The 19,648-nt window shown below is 40.2% G+C and overlaps 1 long non-coding RNA gene across 1 annotated transcript in view; it reads left to right on the top strand.

Moving 5' to 3' along the window:
* Nucleotides 1-17,849, top strand: part of LOC144819879 (uncharacterized) — a 305,031-nt gene extending 287,182 nt beyond the window's left edge. The window contains exon 3 of the long non-coding RNA XR_013607605.1: nt 17,730-17,849. This is a non-coding gene — a long non-coding RNA (uncharacterized LOC144819879). The remainder of the gene's footprint in view (nt 1-17,729) is intronic.
* Nucleotides 17,850-19,648: the final 1,799 nt, after the last annotated feature.

Below are 19,648 nucleotides of genomic sequence, written 5' to 3'. Positions count from 1 at the left end.
TGCTCCATAAAGACACACATGCATTTATTCATTATTAAAGTGTGTTACAGTAACCCCAAATGGTAGCAGGAGTATCTGTGCATCCCAACATCTCGTCCCCCGCCTGGCCCGACATACTACAGCGTGTTGCAGTAACCCCAAATGGTAGCAGGAGTATCTGTGCATCCCAACATCTCGTCCCCCGCCTGGCCCGACGTACTACAGCGTGTTGCAGTAACCCCAAAAGGTAGCAGGAGTATCTGTGCTCAGCTGATCCCCGTCCCCCGCCTGGCACGACACCCGCCTGCCCCAACATTGTCCCCGGAGGCTAACCTGATCCACCGCTCCTCAGTTTACCGCTCCTCTCCTCTCTGCTCCTCACCGCGGCCCAACACCCTCCTGCCCGGACATTGTTCCCGGAGGCTTACCTGATCCTCCGCTCCTCAGTTTACCGCTCCTCGCCTCTCTGCTCCTCACGACCTGTGCGCCGCCGCTCCTCCCCCGCGCCATGTCCGCCTCTCCGCTGCTTGCACCGCTGCTGGCCTGTCCGCTGCTCCTCAGGTCACCGCTCCTCCCCCGCGCCATGTCCTCCGCTCCTCGGACGCCGCTCCTCCCAGTGCTCCTGACGTAGGCACGCACGTCGCAGCCGGCGCTACTTTGGAGGGACTACTTTTTTTTAATATAAATTTTCTAAATAACGTTTATTTTTTACATTTATATAGCCTATGCCCTTCTGCTTGCCCTGAGGTTTTCAAAGATGTCTTGGGTGTTTGGATTGGTGGTGTAGTTTGCGAGTTTACCTGGCTCAAAGGACACAGTTCTCTCTTTATAATAGTAGTATAGACTAATATTTTAAAGAGAGAGCCCAAGCATTTGAGGCGGCTAATCTTAGTAACCACACCACCAATCACAACACCCAATACAGCGTTGGAAAGGGCAGTTGCAGCAGTAGGACATAGGCTATGCACTCGGATAAAAAAAATTATTAAAAAAATGGCAAAAAACTACATCATCCAGAAGGCCGAGGGCCAAAATAACATCAAACAGGAAATGATGTAATAATGTGACTCACTATATTGAAACTGAGAGCCTGGAGCCAAATTGATCGTGAACAAGGGGTATGCTATCCCAAAACGCGTAGATTTGTGCCTGCCTGCTTGAGAAACTCCATGCTGTGAGGATTAAATAAAAAAGCACATAAGTGAAGACAAACGCAAGTTCGTCCCGTTTTTCTCCCAGCTGGGGGAATATTTAAATGCGGCGTGGTTCTGCCGTGGGGATTTCCGAACCGGCGAGAGAGCGCTGCAAATTCATATATATATATATACCAATATTATAAAGAGAGAGCCCAAACCTATGAGGCGGGTAATCTCAGTTACCACAGCACCAATCACAACACCCAATACAGCGTTGGAAAGGGCAGTTGCAGCAAAAGGACATAGGCTATGCAGACGGTCACCATATACATTTAATAGGTAAAAGAACCGTGCCAGCAAAGTAGTCCCTTATGGGCGTGTCTGCGTTGTGCTGTGGGCGTGGGCTGGGGGCGTAACTAACGCTGGGAGCGTGTGGTACAGCCATCATATCGTGGGCTGTGGGCATGTGCTGGGGGTGTGACAAACGCTGGGGGCGTGTGTCCGCCCTTCATGCTATATGAGTCGTACATACAAGCGCCAATTACATTGCTGCGCAGCATCAAGGGGCACGCTGGGGGCGTGAGAAGCGCTGGGGCCGTGTGTCCGGCCTTCATGCCATGTGAACGCAATTGCGCCGCATCAAGGGGCACGCTGGGGGCGTGAGAAACGCTGGGGGCGTGTGCTATGTTCCGCCCTTCATGCCATGTGGGTTGTACATTAATCAGAAGATCATCTGCTGTGGCCGTGTGCTGGGGGCATGACAAACGCGTACAGCTGGAGGCGTGGTAAGTAACGTTACTGCAGCCTCTCCTGTGCGCTGTTACTGAACTCTCTCATTCAATGAAATTACACGCGCCTGCTACCATCAACCAGGGCTCTAGCCGGGCTCAGGTGGTGGATCAGTACACTAATTACACGCGCCTGATAACATCAACCAGGGCTGCCACTGGGCTTCAAGCGAGGGAACACGCACCTGCTAACATCAAACAGGCCTGCATCTGGGCCTCAAGCGGGGGAACACGCAAATGAGTGTGTCTGCAGGGACATTACTGAAGCCTCTCCTACTCACTGTCACTCAACTCTCTCATTAAACGGATTTAGCCGCAGCTGATAACTCTCTCATTCAACGACATTACACGTGCCTGCTAACATCAACCAGGGCTGTAGCCGGGCTCAGGCGGCGGATCACTACACCAATTACACGCACCTGCTAATATCAACCAGGGCTGCAGCTGGGTCTTCTCCGTCCCGATTCTAATGAAACAAAAAATGTTGTCTACCGCAAGATTTTAAAATAAATTGCCCTTGCCAAATACACACATTACACACATTCTATTTCATACCCGGACAACGTCGGGACGGGCTGCTAGTCATATATACATTGCAGAGTAAAAACTTTAAGAAATTACACTTAAATTCAGCATTCATAATTGCTTAGCTTAACATTTTAAAGTAAACAAACTTTGATTTGTGATACAAATAGCATCAATTAAATGAAATAACAAAGCTAGGACTAGATCCAACATTAAACACAGAAACATTTAAAAACATAGCATGAAATATATTTTGATAAATACATAACACTCTAACATATGTGAACAATCTGATAGAAAAGAGGAAATAAACAAGATGACATTGCAATATTATTTTCACAAGCCTAAATCAAGCATTAACAACACTAGAAAAGGTGCAAGTTAAACATACCTACTGTAAACATGCAGTAACAATAGAACATACATTTACAATATTAAATACATATTTAAAATATTTTATTTGGTGTAATATCACTTACAAGCACCATGGCATCATGTGAAATGTAATGGAGATTGAAACCTGTAATCTTAAATACAAGAAAATACATTCCAACAAACAAACAAGATAATGAAAAGTGATAGAAATATATACAGGTTTCTTTGTTTCCAATCGGGGTAAAAACAGATTAGCAATAGTTAAATTAAAAGCAAAAAGGACATTTAGGTTTAGTGACATATTCAAAAGTATAAGTTACAAGTCTCCACTCCACCAGGGATTCCTGTCAAGCCTTCTAAGATGTAGGATCTGCAAGGCCATTCTCCTCCTATACAAAAAGTGTCAAGGAGGGGGCTGGAAGAACCACCACCAATTCTCTTGGCCTCCAGGTGATGCTTGGAGGCCAGGGAATGCACTCTTCCATGCAGTCATTCCCCCTCTTCCTAAATTCCTCCTGTTTGTGCAGGTTGGTTGCTACAGCATTCACTCTGTCAACTATTCTGGTCCACATTTGCCTTTCTGGGCTATGGTTGTATTTTGGACTTGGGCTCCAAACATATGTGGCTCTACTCTAACCATTCATCCACCATGACTGCCAATTATCCCTCTGTAAAACAGGGATTTCTCCACCCCGCCACAATCCCAAAAAGCAATTAAATAAATGTTATGACCCACAAGAAAATAAATGAAAGAGGAAAAAAGGGACAAGAAAGCAAAAATAATCTGACAGTTCTGCTTGACAATGTTGTGTTGCAGTGGAATGGTAAGAGATCATGATCTGACTTGGAGTGTGTTTTATATGGTGGTATGCAGGTGAAAACAATTAGGAAAAACACGCCAGTTGTGTGATGCTAGCATCCATCCAAAAGACACACGAATGGTACAACACTGAACGTGTCCCGTGACAGAATCCCCCTGCCGGCAAGCCATCACTGGAACAATGCCAGCACAACTGTGAAATCTAAATAGGCACAGCGCAATCCCACCACCCTGAAGATGATGGAGTAATGTTAGCGAGCAGAGAAGTCCACTGCGTCGGCAGCCAGGAACCACTTACGTGATGGTAAACACTAAATCGATGCGGACGGATGTTCACCCAGCACACATTTAAATACGCCGGGTGGCATTCCGTCAGCTTGACGGAGTACTTGTAAACTCCTCCATGGAGGGATGATGGTAGTCCCACCAAGATCTAAAGCGGGTCCTAAATTTAAAATCCAGCTTAATTGATCCATAAAATCCAGCAGAATCATTTTCAAGTGTGTAGGAACCACAAACCAGGAAGCTCTAAGGCAATTTAAACATTCCATTAAAATATATTTTTGATCATTTAAATATACTGAAATGCTTAGTATCACCATGTCAAAAAGGCACATCTTTGTCATCATAAATATCTAAAATAGGGTAGGAAATGGGTAAAAGGGTACACTATAGCAACTTCCATCTGGGTGTCTGAGTCTTCATTACCTTGCATGAATCTGCAGTTTCCAGGCATCATAAAACACTGCAAGAAGCCTGCAGGTGAAGGCTATGGGTCTCATTTACCTGGGATTGTTCTCTCATGCTGCTGGTCTCGTGGTTGCTTTTACTCACTTCTCAAACTCCATAACAGCAGTTACCTGTCTGAGATTGTTCAGCTACCTTTTAAAGATACTGTGTAGTTAGTCCCTTACAGGTTTTTGTTGTCTTTTCTTTTCCTTTTCCATCAAGGTTGTCTCTTCCTTTTTTTCTTCCTGATTTTTCCACTCCATATTGGTTCCTGCCATGTGATGTTTGGTGTAATTTCCTGTTCCTGTAGTTTTGTTATATAAGAACTTCAGTCTGGTTGGAGGGTGCATCACAACAAATCTGCACTCCTTCAGTTGTTTCCTCACTCCCTCCACTTGCTTATTCTGACATTCCTCTCCAGAAGAATTCCTTTGTTAGGGTCCTAATTCCTGTTTTTCTTCAAATCCATTGAAGTTTGCATCCAGCAAGAAAGTTTTTTATACCTTTGGCTTTTTCCACCTGAGAATGAGGCAGCTTCTCAAGGACATTTACCTACCGCATATTCAAGTATGTGGTGGCATTGGGGCTTCTGTAAGTGGTTGCTCTTATTTCTGTCAATAAAACACCTACATCTAGATTGTGGGTAATTATCCTGACCCAAACAAGTGTTGATACCCAAAATATCCATCTGTTTCTGACTTGGATCCTTGAGTTGACCTGGCAACTGTTCTTCAACAATACACACTGGAAATGGGCCAGTTAAAGACCAAGCATGCTGTCGTTTTTGAAGCAATCTACTCCTGATTTTGCAATCTTTCAACCATCAGTTTCTCAACCTCTAAGTCTTCTGCAGATCCTTCAAGGTTGAAGGTAATTTTGAAATGCTTGGTAGTTTGTTTTGCCTTTCAACCTGGTCAATTTCCCTCTGATAGATACAATGAGGGATATCTGATTGGTTCACTGACCAATGTAGCTCTGGCTTGGCCAACTGCTACCGTTGATGTCGAAGACCCTCACCTGAACTGATTCTACTGACCATTTGCTTAAAGAACCAGTGCAGACCATTGTCTGACATGGAAAAGGATCGAAGACATAAGGGAGGCTTGTGTCTCTATTGTGCAAACTTAAGTCATCTGCTGCTATACTGCCCTGTTCGACCATCCAGACCTCAGGGAAATGGCAGATCCCATCCTTTATGATGGGGAAAGGGGTGAAAGATTCTGCTATCCCTAAAATGTGCAGATCCTCCAATGGTTCCTCTTCACGCTTGTTTGTGTTGAATTTAATTCTTCATATCCATCATAGTCAGTTCATCTTTGTTTCAGTTCTGTTAGACTCCGATGCCTCCAGAATGTATATATACATCAATTGTGCGCAGAGAGTCCAAGTTTCAGTCAAGAAGAAGTCTTCTCCCAATTGCGTACAAACTAATGGTGGTGCTCCACTGACATCGGGTCACGTGACCGTTATCACTGTTCCTCTCCTAGTATCCATAGGTAATCATAAAGGGATAATTGCTTTCAATCGGTTCACTTGTCCTAATTATGCCATATTGCTTGGGATACCTTGGCTGGATAAACACAATCACTATATCAATTAGGAAATCAGTGTTGTGTCTCTTTTCCTTCATTTCTGTAAAGATAATTGTTATTCTGATGGGAGCTATTGGGCTCCAGTTGAACAAGAACTTTCTGATGGCCAATCTCATTCTACTATTGCTCATATTTGTCTGTCCTTGTGGCTTATTAAGACTTCTTTGATGTTTTTCCTTGCTCACAGAGATTTAGACTGTGCTATCTCAAACATACCTGGCCCCATAATTTCTTAAGAAAGGATATATTCTCTTTTGCAGCACGAGATGCAGCTTCTGAATGTATATTTTGACATTTTCTAAATGACCTATTGTCTGGTCTACTTCACACACTGGAGCTCTTGTCTTCATCATCCCACAAAGTTCTAGGATCTAAGAACATGCACAGACTATTGTGGATTGAATAAGGTCACCATAAAGGACTGTTACCCGCTTTCACTCACCAAAGAAATTCTTGAGTCCATGCAGGGTGTTATATGCTTGACTAAATTAGATCTCATTGGAGTTCTCAGTGGACAAAGGTGAAGCCAGAGAAGAAAGAGGTTGAAAGGTTTGGATACATTAAAAAAGAGAAACCTTGGTAGCAGAGTGAATAGAGTTATTATAAGAGAGTTCTGAGAAAGGTAGATATCCAGCCAGTTGTTTTGAGTGGCATTACAAACACACCTCAAGTACTGCCCAGGACAGATTGACTCTCTCGATCTGTCCATTGGTTTGCTGATGGTAACATGAGTGAAGATTTTGATAGATTTCCATGGCAGAACAAATTGAGAACCAAAGTCTTGAAGTGTATTGAGAGCCCCTGTCTGAAATTATGATGTCAGGGATCCAGTGAAACAGAATATGTCAGCTAGAAATCTCATTGAAATCCTGCTTTCAGAATGACATTTCTGAAACAAGGAAGCAGTTTGGGAAAAGAGGTTTACAGTATCTTAGAGGCAATTGAGTGTTCAGGGTTCCGTTTTTTGTAGTTCAGAAACCTCCACCTACCAGCATGATTGCAAGGAGATTTCAAGCTCACATATTTCACCTTCACTGTTTCCCTAACACCATTATTTTAGACAGGTGCTCTCAATACATTTCAAGATTTTGGTGCTCAATTTGCTCTGCTTTCGGAGTTCATCAAGCTTTGTCCTCCATCCACAAACTAATGGTCAACCAGTCTTGAACAGTAACTGAGGTGTTTTTGTAATGCCACTCCAAACAACTGGGTTTCTCCTTTTTTGTGTATGCAAGGTTTTCATCCTCATTCCTTTCTTGCTTCTCCTCTGTCTACTCTCATTATGCCCGCTTCCGCTTACTTTCTAGAAAAACTTGACTATGAAAGACAAGTGATCTCCCGGAATTTACAAGATACTAAAACTGCTATGAAGGCTAGAACTGATAAAATAAGAAGAGCAATCCCAAACTTTAAGGTGGGAGATAAGGTTTCATTGATCATTGTCTTAAAGATTCTTGCCCACTCAAAATGTACCAGTCTGTTTTTGTCCTTGATATTTTGTTCCCATTGTGATACCCAAATAGATCAATCCAGCTGCCTTTAGGCACGGTCTCCCTAATTCTCGAAATATTCATCCCACTTTTCATGTCTCCCAGCTGAAGCCTTTGTTGCCTGACCCTTTTCATTGAAGTTCTCCTTCTCCTCCTGCCATGTTGGATGGGGAACCAGAATACAAGGTTAATGAGATCTGTAAATCCGGGATTGTCAGAGGTCAATTACAGGTCTTCCTTCACTGTAAAAGCTATCCTGCTAATAGACATACTTGAGTTTCTTCCTCTTTAGTCAATGTCCCTAATTAGGTCTCTAATTTTATTGGCCTTTCCTGACAAACCTAGGGCCTCTGGAGGGGGAAGTATACTGTTGCAGCCATGGCGCTCCTGTTATCTGGGCATTTGAGGTCAGCTACAACTTGTGTGGTTCACCTGTTCCTGGTCACCTTAAAATGCCACACTGCCCGCAGATACTGGCGCTGACACTTACTCACCTGGGACTGCCTTCTCTAGTACTCCTGACTGCTTCCATTTGTCTCTCTAGCTACACAATGAAAATCATCTGTTTGAGAGTTTGTAACTGCTAATATACATCTAGTCCAGTTCAGATTCTCATTCTCTTTTATTTCTTTTTCCCCCATGGCTACTCTAGTTTCTGTTCATCACAAAACACTGCAAGAAGCCCCCAGCTGTAGGCTGTGAGTCTCACTCACCAGGGATGGCCTTCTATCATTCTCCTGGCCTCATGGTTGCTTCTACTCACCCCTCAAGCTCCAAAATGGAGATTTTTCAACTACCTTTAAAGCTACTCCACAGTTACTCCCTTTCAGGGTTTTGTCTTCTTTTCTTTTCTTTTTCCATCAAGGCTGTTTTTTCCTTTGTTTCTTACTAATCTTCCCAATCCATTATGGCTCTTGTCATATGATGTTTGATTTCCTTTTCCTCTTCTTTTTCTATAAGGGCTTCAGTCTGGTTGGAGAGTGTTTTCCAACAAAGCTGTATTCCGTTGAGTTTTTTTCTCGCTCCATCCACTTGCTGATTTTGACTCTTCGCTCCAGAAGAATTCCATTACTGGGTTCCAGATTACTGATTTTATTCAAGTCCATTGAAGTTTTCATCCAGCAATAAGGTTTTTTACGCCTTTGGCTTTTTCCTCCTGAGAAGGTGCCAGCTTTGTGAGGACACTTTCCTCATAATTTCTGGTGACCTTTTGGCTTCAGGGAATGGTCACCCTTAACTTTGGCAGTGGAAGACCCCGATCCAGGTTATGGGTAAGTGTCCTGACCAAAACAAACACTTTAGGCCTCATTTAGCGTTTGGCAAATGGGTTACTCTGTCATAAATGTGTTAGATATCCCACCCACTGTTTTATGAGTGTATTATATCCAATGATGCTTGTAATGTGGCGGAAAAGATATACAACACATTTGTGATGGAGTAAGCCATCCACGGAACTCTAAATCAGGCCTTTTGTCTTTTCTTTGAAAAAAAGAGCAGTGTTGTGGTCTCTTTCATTAAAGGATATTTGCAAAACTCATCCCACAATCTTAGAGGATGTCCTTTAGGCACAGTCGAATATAAAACTGAAACAAAATGAGTGCTTGAGATGATAGGCTACGCTTTAAAGAGCCATCACAATATATATGGATATATTAACACTTAGACCAAGATGAGGTGAGCCGATGGTTGGATGTGCAGATTTGAATTTGATGAGATTGCAGTATAAATCTCTAAATGTCCATGCAGGTTGAGAAAATAACATGAGGATAAATAGTCACCTTCCTGAATTCTCCAATTAATAGATCAGAAAGCTTTGACTGTCAGAATAACACAATGACCTGCTACGAAGACACACATTTTCGAAAATGTTCCAGATTGTCTAATCAGTCAGTGATATGGCTCTATTCTGAATGCTCAATAGCAGTACCATAGAGATACCAGACTATGACTCACATTTCTGTTACAAGTAGATCAATAGAAAGCACAGCCAGTCATTGGACCTTTCTGGCAGTTTGTTTGAGCAGGCGCCAGGTCATCTTCTTCAGTCACAATATAGCTAGTCTTTCTTTGCCACTATCAACAGGTAGGTAATATGAACCTCTTCAGAGCTATTAAGTAAAAGCATTGTGCACCGCTACCATGCATCCATGCAGGTATCATAGGTGGTATGTTTTCTTTCCTGGGCATGTGGATGCCGTGACAGTTCCCTTTCATAAAGCTGGAGAGAAATCCTATGAATTTTAAAAATGTAATAAAGTCTTCCACAGGAAGAATAAGCTAACACAGCATCAACAAATCCACACTAGGGAACAATCATATTAATGTACAGAATGTGACAAGAGATTTATTACAAAACCAAATTTAATATGACATCAGAATGTTTACACAGGAGAGAAACTATATAAATGTATTGAGTGGGACAATGTATTCATAAGAATCGGGCAGAGAAAACACAACATCAAAAGTCCACAATGAAGATTACACTGATTGAGGCAAGGCATTTAATAGGAAAGGGAGACTTAGAACAACATCACAAAGGGGCACATGCATCAAGCATTTTACTGGTCACAAACGGGCCGATTCGCAGAATCGGCCCAATTGCGATCAGTAAAATGCTATTTGCGATGCATCAAGCCCAAAGGCATTTGCAATTAAGGAAATCACAATCTTTTGCAATTTCCTTAATTGCGAATGCAGTTAGGGGTGATGCATCACGGATTTGCAAATTGCATTTTCGCAATTTGGAATTGCAAATTACCATCAACTTCAGGTTAATGGTAATTTGCAATTCCTTAGAAAAATGCATAAATTGCATTTTCCACATGCCATGTGGGGCACACATATGCCCTTAGAGCATATGTGTGCGCCACATGTGCACAAATGCCAATTTTGGGGGTGAGGAGGGTGGCGTTTTGGCCCCCTGCACCCTTCAAATTGCATTTGCAATTTGTGAGTAATTTGGGCCTCTAAGCCCAAAGGAATGAATGGAAAGGCTTTCCTTAATAGTGAGTCCTAATTTACAAGTCGCTATTAAGGAATTTGTAGGAATCACTTTTTTTTTTTGCAATTTCTACATGCATAAGGAATTGCTATTCCTAAATAGCGATTCCCTAAAAATCGCTATTTAGGAATCGCAATTCCATACTTTGATGCATGTGGCCCAAAGTTCCCACTAAGGAAAATCTGTATGATTGTCCAGAATGTGACAAAGGGTTCCTAATGAAGTAACCGTATGAATGCACAGCAAGTGGCAAGGTATTTATTAGAAGGGCTCAGCCAATGCTCCATCAGAAAGTCCACACAGGAAAGAAACCATATCAATGTACTTACTGTGACAAGGCATTTGTTACAAAAGCAACCTAACACGACATCAGAAAGTTCACACAGGAGAGAAATTATATGAATGTCCTGAAAAAGAAAGACCGAACACAGCATCAAAAGGTCCACCCCAGAGAGCAACAATATAAAGGTACTGAATGTGACAATTCATTTATTGGCAGGGGAGAACTAATACAATAACAGTAAGTCATCACATAGGAGAAAGTCATGTCAGTAGAGAATGTATTTCACTGCACTCAGTGTTGCAAAGGCAAAGCTAATGCACCATCAGAAAGTCATTACTAGTGGGACATGAGTCTTCCACACAAGAGCGATACTAAATGTGACAAAACAATCATTACAAAGGGACGATTAATGCAACATCTGAAAATCCACACTGGGAAGTAACTGTGCTGCTCAGATAGTCCATATTGTCAGAAACAACTTTTTCTTGCAAATTGTTTTTTCACAGGAGGGGCCTGATGTGTCAACATGCATTCCAGAGAAAAACTGTATGTGTCTTCAGTGTGACAAGACATTCATTACAAATGAATAGCTAACTCTTTATCAGAAATTATACACCGGGGAGAAGGCACTTGAATATTAGAAACGTGAAAGAGCATAGCCCACCAAACACTCTCTTATAAGGCATCAAAAAGGTCACCTGGGTTTAAGAAGTACTGATTGTGAAGTCTTTCATTTGAAACAGTCATCAGTTACTAGGTCAAAATATCCACACCTGCACACAGATACCTGAACAAAATGTGGAACAAAGGATCAGAAATAGTGTCTGCCATTGTAGGTGCCAAAGGATTAGTCAAGAAAAGGTCCCAAATTACCCCTATCCCACAGGGGTTACAATATGCAAGCTCCAGAGAGCATCTAACTTCAACAAAATGCAAATGTTATAGAAAGCAACACCTAGATTTCTTTACTTGTTCCCAGGCTACTGTAGTATGGGGACACCTTGTGATAAGACCGGGATCTGCCTATTGACTCAGTAAAATGATACTTGTTCTGCAAGGTCTTCTTAGGCTTGTATCCATAGTTTTAGGGACAATTTTGATAATGAAATTCAGGGGCATATGTACAAGGACTTAACGCCGCCGTAGCATCAATATTTTGACATTACAGCAGATTTTTTTTATTGCCATATTTACAAGGTGCCGCTAACTGCAGTTAGCAGCACTTTTCTGACGAAAATGTAAATTTTTAAGATCTCCACTTCTGTTAGCGAGACTTAACGAAAATGAGATGCAAGGTAGGCGTGCCCGTGCAAAAACTGCCGCTAACCCCACTTCGCGATTTTTATAAGGAATTCCTTGTATGGTGCAAAACCCCAAAAACTGCAGTTGGAGGCAGTTTTTTAAGACCAGAAATAGCTGGTCTTAAAAATGGTGCAAACACTTGGGGCCTCATTTCAGGAGGTTTTGGTGCTGGACAGCGCTGCAAGGAATGTTGCTGCGCTGCCCTGCGACAAAACTACAGGGCAGGAATGCACACCATCAATAAGATAGGGTGCATTTCTGGGCCTCATTTATGAAAAGTGTTGCATCGCTGCGAAAAAACAGCATTGTGACACTTTTCTTCATGTTTTCTTGCGACACCATGGATGCGCTGTATTCACTGTACGGCGCTCCATGTCACATTTAATGACAGATATGTCTGGAATCCTGATGTATCTGTCAGCGCTAAGGTCACGCATTGCTGCAGTTGTGTCACAAGCATGGAGCAACTCCAGCAATGCATGGGGCCAGCCTATCCCCATGACACTGCGTCACCCTTACGTCTGTCATGAGGCAGGCATAAGGTACTGACGTAGTGGCGTCCTACAATTGTTGCAGTTAAATCTGATTAATTTCACTGCACCACTCCTATAAGGCTTTGCTGCATGGGAACACCCAACCTGCATACATCATACCTGATGCAGGTGTAATATGGCACAGGGCTTCACAAGGTCATGCATATGCCAAGATGCGTCACTTTGCAAATACTGAGAAAAAGGGGAGTGGGGAACCCAATACACCCTTGCGGGCTTGGGCAGATAAGTAACTATAAAAAAGTGCCAGCAAGGGATTTTGCTTAAAGGTATTTATCACAGATTGTTTTTTCGAATAATTAGATAAATCTGTTCCAATTAAACTGGTGTCTGAAACATTTATTGTAACGCTACTTAAGTAGACAATAAAAGGAAAGCAACACAGGAAGTTTTTATATGAAAAAGTATTTTCTTTTATATTGATTTCAAGACAAAGAAATTCAAAAATTCATAGGGTACAAAAGAGAATTAAACATAACTCAAACAAATGAACAAGAAAATACAAACTTATTCCTATAATTAATTTGTGTAAAAAGTCCAAACCAGTGCAAATAAAAAGACAAGTGACTCCTATTTTGCCAAAATAAAGATCACATGTATATTGAAGAGCAGACTAGGAAATGGACTTTGTCGTCGACGTTTCGGTCTTGTATGGAATAATTCTTTCAGACCATCTTCAGGACTAATAATATATTTGTGGCTGTGACCCCCTAAAAAGACATAATATAAACTATTATCTATATGTCCCAACTATTAATTTTAAACATTTCATAGAACCCGTGTGCAAAATTGAACCAACATATCTCTGTTGGTTTGATAATCCTTTTCTGACATTACACAGAAAATTAATTAATAAGCTGTGTGATAACTGGGCTGCCAAACCTATGGATCGTTTGATTTAGGTGTAAATAAATTGATAGGTAATAGAGTTCAATCGCTTACTTCTTCAAAATCCTTTCTGACTTCAGAATCAACGAAATAGATAAAAGATGACTTGCAGTGACAGTCTTTGCTGATCTAAAGTGAGAAGACACTTGTCAAGTCATTGTGCAACTGAGACAAAAACAATTGCCTCTATTTTAGTCCAATATATGTTTACCTGGATAATCAGCGTTGTGTAAGCTGGACGCTACTGTGAGTGGTCCTTCTTCTCAGGACCACTTTTATTCAGTAAAATAGCTCACTTTCATTATTCTTGCCAATCTGTAAAGATTTGAATTATAGATCTTTATTTCAATGGCATATTTGAATCATGCTGTTAAGCAATGCTAATGTTGCATAAGTGGATAGCCATCGCATAATAAGTTTAGAAAATGTAGGCTGTTTAGCATATTACTTTTTGTGTCAAACCCGATATAGACAGTAATTATATTTGTAGTACCCTCAGATTTATTTAAAGCGGACTACATCGTATCGAGTGGTCAAAAATTCGCTGAATGTTATTTTTAAAATAAAACGAAATGCAAATGTTATAAACACAATTTTAAGTGGACACCCCCACGTACCAAATGCCAACTCCTCTTGGCAAAATTAAGGAACTACTGTGAATGCTGCCAACCAATATTTAAAAAAATGATGAATGAAACCTCTTCTTTTGCTAGCAGTCGCTAATGCACTCGTATTTTTATCAATAGTTCAGACAATGAATTATTCACGTCTGTTTAATGTGCTTGTTGGTTTACAACACACTGAAGCATGAGAATGAAACGCAAATAATGTGTAGTTCGGACAATTAATAAACGCATTTACGCGTTCTAATGTCCGCTTGCTCGTTGTTTTAAAATCCAGCTAAAGCTTTAGCTTGAAACGATAATCACAGAACTTAATTTCAGAAAAGTGAAGAGCGTACTGGCGTGGAGACGTCATCTAGGCAAAAACGCGCTGGTATAACCAATTCACGAAGAAACGGCATCAACGAGATTACGGACCAAACCTCCTTTTTAACGTGGAGTCCCGCCTTAAATGACAGACCTCTCAACTTGGCTATTACGTGTCGGCCATCTTGTAACATTTACACTCGTACCGAGACTGGAGTATGTGCTTAAAAATAAGTATTCAAACAGTACATTTTGGTTATTTAATAAACTGTTTTCTAAACAACCTAAACAATTAAACAACTAAACAATCGAAACAACTGTCTTTTTTCGACTCAAAGTCTTGTTTGGAGTCACTGATCTTACGACTTAGCTGTTACTGGAGACTGGAGTATGTGCTTAAAAATAAGCATTCAAACAGTAAATTTTGGTTATTTAATAAACTGTTTTCCTAAGATGAGTTAAAGGAAGATCTAAACAACTGTCTTTTTTCGACTGGAAATCTTGCTTAGAGTCACTGAACTTACGACTTAGCTGTTACATTTAGGCCATCTTGTAACATTCAGGTTCCCAACTAGTTTGCAGGGTGTATATCAGATTTATCATTGAGACTACATAAGTTTACTTATTTATTTTAGCCATCGTTAAAGAGAAGCACATAATGTTTTATTAAAGGGATTGGTTTGGATCTTGTGACGAAAGAAGGCTTCTTTAAAATAAACTGATGACCATAATTGGTATGAGAACACTTTTGGTATGTAAAGTAAACGGTTCCTAAATCACATATTTGTAGAAGTCATTTACTTGTGAAAGAAACATTCCTGTTAGCATTAAGCATTGTATGGATCTTCCTGTCACTGTATCTATGTGCTCACAGTCTTATCAGTAAACATATGTTCTACAAATATTGAAAACGCTGCATATGGCTTACAATCTTATATGTGCCCCCGAAATAACAATGATTGGCCTAACAACACTTTTTGGACTAAAAACAGATTATTTCAAAATCACAGCTTCATAGAACCTACGTTCTTATACGTACTTATAGGAGCAACAAACATTATAAGAATCAGTCTGCCATTGCAACCACGTATTCACAGTCTTCTCATAAATATTGCAATAATTAAAAAAAGATGTATTCGAAAGGTTAACATAATTCACATAATTTCACGAGTAAATGACTTCAACAAATATGTGATTTAGGAACCGTTTACTTTACATACCAAAAGTGTTCTCATACCAATTATGGTCATCAGTTTATTTTAAAGACGCCTTCTTTTGTCACAAGATCCAAACCAATCTCTTTAATAAAACATCATTTGCTTCTCTTTAACAATGGCTAAAATAAATAAGTAAACTTATGTAGTCTCAATGATGAATCCGATATACAGCCTGCAAACTGGTTCGGAACCTGAATGTTACAAGATGGCCAAAATGTAACAGCTAAGTCGTAAGATCAGTGACTCTAAGCAAGAATTGAGTCGAAAAAAGACAGTTGTTTAGATATTACTTTAACTCATCTTAAGAAAACAGTTTATTAAATAACCAAAATGTACTGTTTGAATGCTTATTCTTAAGCACATACTCCAGTCTCCAGTAACAGCTAAGTAGTAAGATCAGTGACTCCAAACAAGACTTCGAGTCGAAAAAGACAGTTGTTCAGATCTTCCTTTAACTCATCTTAAGAAAACAGTTTATTAAATAACCAAAATTTACTGTTTGAATACTTATTTTTAAGCACATACTCCAGTCTCGGTACGGGTGTAAATGTTACAAGATGGCCGACATGTAATAGCCAAGTTGACAGGTCCGTCATTTAAGGCTGAACTCCAAGTTAAAAAGGAGGTTTGGTCCGTAATCTCGTTGATGCCGTTTCTTCGTGACTTGGTTATACCAGCGCGTTTTTGCCTAGACGACGTCTCCACGCCAGTACGCTCTTCACTTTTCTGAAAGTAAGTTCTCTGATTATCGTTTCAAGCTAAAGCGTTAGCTCTATTTTAAAACAACGAGCAAGCGGACATTAAAACGCGTAAATGCATTTATTAATTGTCCGAACTCCACATTATTTGCGTTTCATTCTCAGGTTTCAGTGTGTAGTAAACCAACAAGCACATTAAACAGACGTGAATAATTAATTGTCTGAACTATTGGTAAATATACGGGTGCATTAGCGACTGCTAGCGAAAGAAGAGGTTTCATTCATCATTTTTTAAAATATTGGTTGGCAGCATTCACAGTGGTTCCTTAATTTCGCCAAGAGGAGTTGGCATTTGGTACGTGGGGGTGTCCACCTAAAATTGTGGTTATAACATTTGCATTTCGTTTTATTATTAAAAATGACATTCAGTGAATTTTTGACCACTCGATACGATGTAGTCCGCTTTAAATAAATCTGACGATACTACAAATATAATTACTGTCTATATCGGGTTTGACACAAAAAGTAAAATGCTGAACAGCCTACATTTTCTAAACTTAGTAGGGGATGGCTATCCACTTATGCGGCATTATCATTGCTTAACAGCATGATTCAAATATGCCATTGAAATAAAGATCTATAATTCAAATCTTTACAGATTGGCAAGAATAATGAAAGTGAGTTATTTTACTGAATAAAACTGGTCGTGAGAAGAAGGACCACTCGGTGGGTCTTGGGCTTAAAAATTCCACGGACTCCATAATTCTCGTTCCGGTGCCTACTCGACTCACGGGTTCACACTCTGCGACTCTGGGCAATGGCTTGCTTAATCTCCACTACGGCCCCTCGCGGCGGGATGCCTGGCTTTCACCTTGTGGATACCCTGCTGAGGTTATCTCACAGGGGAATACCAGGACGGGTTCCCAAGGCAAGCGCCTTGATGCCTTCGGGTGATACGTGCGCTATATAAATCGCAATACATTTACATTTACATTTACTCACAGTAGCGTCCAGCTTACCAAACGCTGATTATCCAGGTAAACATATATTGGACTAAAATAGAGGCAATTGTTTTTGTCTCGGTGGCACAATGACTTGACAAGTGTCTTCTCACTTTAGATTAGCAAAGACTGTCACTGCAAGTCATCTTTTATCTATTTCGTTGATCTTGAAGTCAGAAAGGATTTTGAAGAAGTAAGCGAATGAACTCTATTACCTATCAATTTATTTACACCTAAATCAAACAATCCATAGGTTTGGCAGCCTAGTTATCACACAGCTTATTAATTAATTATCTGTGTAATGTCAGAAAAGGATTATCAAACCAACAGAGATATGTTGGTCGAATTTTACACACGGGTTCTATGAAATGTTTAAAATTAATAGTTGGGACATATAGATAACAGTTTATATTATGTCTTTTTAGGGGGTCACAGCTACAAATGTATTATTAGTCCTGAAGATGGTCTGAAAGAATTATTCCATACAAGACCGAAACATCGACGACAAAGTCCATTTCCTTGTCTGCTCTTCATTATACATGTGAACTTTATTTTGGCAAAATAGGAGTCACTTGTCTTTTTATTTGCACTGGTTTGGACTTTTTACACAAATGAAGTATAGGAATAAGTTTATATTTTCTTGTTCATTTGTTTGAGTTATGATTAATTCTCATTTGTACCCTATGAATTTTTTTTATTTCTTTGTCTTGAAATCAATATAAAAGAAAATACTTTTTTCATATAAAAACTTCCTGTGTTGCTTCCTTTTATTGTCTACTTAAGTAGCGTTACAATAAATGTTTCAGACACCAATTTAATTTGAACAGATTTATATAGGTATTCAAAAAAACAATCTGTGATAAATACCTTTAAGCAAAATCCCTTGCTGGCACTTTTTTATAGTTACTTTATTTGCCCAAGCCCGCAAGGGTGTATTGGGTTCCCCACTCCCCTTTTTCTCATTATTTGCACAAGCACTAGCTTGTTGTGGGTCACTTCCTTAATTGGTATAATTTAGATAGACAATTGCTAGATCTATGAATTCATTCGTTTCTCCTTCTCACATTATAATCTGATGTCTGAAGCTGAGACCCTTTCTTATACGGATGAATATGTCCTAAAAATAGCAGCGGGTCCTTCTCTTTTAGGTAACAGAGGACCAGTAGTCAATTTACCCTACGAGTCAGATCTGAATCAACTAGAAAGACTCCGCAAAAAGCTTATCAGGACGGAATTACATGCCAAATTTTTAACGGATTGTCTCAACTCGAACATAATACCAACTGGACTACAGATAAGAAATATTCCTATTATTTTCATCGATGATGAGGATTTCAAAATAGGAGTTAGCTTTGCAGCAAACAAGTGCTCTCGCACTTGGATGGTGCTTAGCATTGAGACTGCATTTAAATTAATCAAGTCTCTAATTAAACAGATTGAGACTCTTGAAAACAAGATCAATACCGATACCAGCATAACTAATGCAAAAGCACTGTTAGATAAAATAGCGGCCACAATTAAAGACTTTGAGGAGTTCAACTCTCATAAAAAAACAGACAAATTGCATAAAGACATTCGCAAATATAGCAAAGAGAGGACTTATCCCTATCTCTGTAAAGACTATTACCAAACGCAGGGATCTAACCAAGGACCTAATCAGTTCCAGCAGAAAAGGACAACCTTTTCTGATGCAGGTTCAGATAATGACCGCGAACAAACAACAGCAGGATCATTTAGACCACCCTATGAACAACAGCCAGCCTCTTCCAGACAGTCCTCTTTTTTAGGGCAGGAGAGGAGAGGAACAAGTCCACCCCGGAAACAACGGGGCGGGAAACAAGGACGGTTTCGGAATCAATACACTCCGGGTCAGAGACAGACCCGGAACCAATATTACGAGTGGTAAACGATGAAACCACAATACCCATTTTCAATCTATCTGACCATCTTTTAGTTGAAGCCGAGATCTCTGTGCTGTCAGCTGGACTATCCTTTGTCCCAACCAATAGGAGTGACCAATTTGAAACAAAACTTGAATTATATAGATTTTTCAGATCCATCAGATTGAAAAACTTTTTCTTTGAGAAACCAACTAATAAAGCTAACGATGTCACAGGCTTACATCAACCATAAACATTTTTTCCACCAAACAACATGGTTGCCAAATAAATTATAACCTTTGAAAATGCAGTTATTGCAGAATTGGAAAATCTATTCAAGAAACCTCAAATTGCAAAAAGTAATCTTAGAAAAGCTGACCAGGAGGCCCTTCGAAATTTACAATCATTACCTAACACCTTAATTAAACCCGCCGATAAAGGCGGGGAAATTGTCCTGTGGGACC

Source organism: Lissotriton helveticus, chromosome 2_1 (assembly GCF_964261635.1).
Source record: "Lissotriton helveticus chromosome 2_1, aLisHel1.1, whole genome shotgun sequence".
NCBI lineage: Eukaryota > Metazoa > Chordata > Amphibia > Caudata > Salamandridae > Lissotriton > Lissotriton helveticus.
The sequence above is the reverse complement of the archived record's forward strand: the minus strand, read 5'-3'. Positions and strand labels throughout refer to the sequence as shown.